This window comes from Mandrillus leucophaeus, unplaced genomic scaffold (assembly GCF_000951045.1).
Source record: "Mandrillus leucophaeus isolate KB7577 unplaced genomic scaffold, Mleu.le_1.0 Scaffold97, whole genome shotgun sequence".
Lineage (NCBI taxonomy): Eukaryota > Metazoa > Chordata > Mammalia > Primates > Cercopithecidae > Mandrillus > Mandrillus leucophaeus.
The window spans coordinates 3,728,679-3,730,632 of record NW_012110585.1 but is presented as its reverse complement, the minus strand read 5'-3'; the positions used below and the strand labels follow the sequence as shown (position 1 = coordinate 3,730,632).

Below are 1,954 nucleotides of genomic sequence, written 5' to 3'. Positions count from 1 at the left end.
AGACCAGACTGGGCAATAAACAGAGACCACATCTCTATTAAAAATTGAAAAAGAAAATTAGCTGAGTGTGGTGGTGTACACCAGTAGTCCTGGCTATTTGGGAGGCTGAGGTGGGAGGATCATTTGAGCCCAGGAGTTCTAGGCTGCGGTGCACCGTGATCCTGCCACTACACTCCAGCCTGGGAGACAGAGCAAGGCCCTGTCTCCTAAATAAATAAATAAATAATTAGGAGCCTGAAGATTTGACTGAGTTGCTGCAATTTCATGATAAAACTTGAAAGAATAGGGAGTTGCTTCTTATGGATGAGCAAGAAAAGTAGTATACTGAGATGGAATCTACTCCTGGTAAAGATGCTGTGAATATTGTTGAAATGACAAAAAAAAAAAAAAAAAATTTGGAGAACCACATCAACTTAGGTGACAAAGCAGTGGCAGTGTTTGAGAAAACTGACTCTAATTTTGCAAGTTCTACTGTGGGTAAAATGCTATCAAATAGTATCACATGCTACAGAGAAATCTTTCATGAAAGCAAGAGTCAATTAATGTGGCAATCTCCATTGCTGTCTTGTCTAAGAAAGTGCCACAGCCATCCAAAGCTTCAGTAACCACCACCCTGATCAGTCAGCAGCCATCAATGGGGAGGCAAGGCCCTCTCCCAGGGCCAATAACCTCAAATATCAATAAAGTATTTTTAAATTAAGGTACGTATATTGTTTTTTCTTTTTAGATGTAATACTACTACACAATTAACAGACTGCATTATAGTGTAAACATAACTTTATATGCACTAGAAAACCAAATATTAATAATGAATGTGACTCACTTTATTGCGTGATTTGCTTTACTGTGGTTTTCTGGAACCAAACCCACAACATCTCCAAGGTGTGCCTGTGTGTGTAATATACTATTAAGTGATGAACTGCAATTTACTTAATCCTATAGGATTAATCCTATAGTACTTAGCAATTTACTTAACTTACGTTTAGGTTATGCCAATTTTTGTTACACTGTAGATGATGTACTTAGCTTTTTGTCTTCTGTTGAATTCCTTCAGGGGTCTTAATTTAAAAGTAACAGATTTCTTGAAGTCACTTATGGTTAGGTCAACCGCATTCTCAGGATAAAACCTAATGACTAGGCCGAGGGAGGTGAGCATGTACTTTAAGGCTTCTGTGTATATTGCATATATACCTTAATCATCTGTGGGATATTCTGAATTCGATTCACTTAAAGTCTATTTTTATGTTTTCAGTAATTAATTATAAAGGCAAATTTGTATGGAGGTGAAAATAATAGGCTAATATCTATCAGAAAAAGGGACCCAAACATGGCAAAATAAACCAAAACCCTGACTCTTCCCAAGAGTCTGGAAGCCTCTGTCTTTAAGGCAGCCAGCTCAAACGAAAGGAAGGTGGAGACCATGAGAACTGTTCTGCATTCTGCACTGAGGGGTGTCTTAATCTGTATCGTCGCGTTATTACAGCTGCAAATTGAGACAATGCGGTGATAACTGTTTATTACAATTCCTGTTTCATAAGAAAACAGAAGCCTCCGTACTCATAATGTAAGGAGAAATCTGGTAAACTTAGGTTAAAAAGAAACAAAACCCTCAGTATTAACAAAGTTACTGTGTATTTGTTATTTCTCTGCCACAGAACCTTGGTAGCTAATTGCCACAGTTTATTAGCTAAATGGGCTTCACCTAACGCCTAAAACAAAAAGAACAGGGATAGCCTGGCAATCTTGACCCCAAGGGACACTACCTGTTCATGGTTCTGTTACTAACTTACCACATGATTTTAGCAACCCATTCTATTATGAATTTCTCTCTAACCATAACAAATTACGTATATATTTTCCTAATTTGGAAGCATCAATACAACAAGTTAAAGTCTCAAAGAAAAGTGCCATCTAACCATGTGGTGATAACACTTACACCTACCTATTGTTTCAG

General features: G+C 37.6%; 1 protein-coding gene across 1 annotated transcript in view; it reads right to left on the bottom strand.

Annotated features, from left to right (window-relative positions):
• Positions 1 to 1,954, bottom strand: part of MTMR9 (myotubularin related protein 9) — a 40,877-nt gene that overhangs the window by 13,119 nt on the left and 25,804 nt on the right. The gene's annotated exons all lie outside the window — the stretch shown is intronic.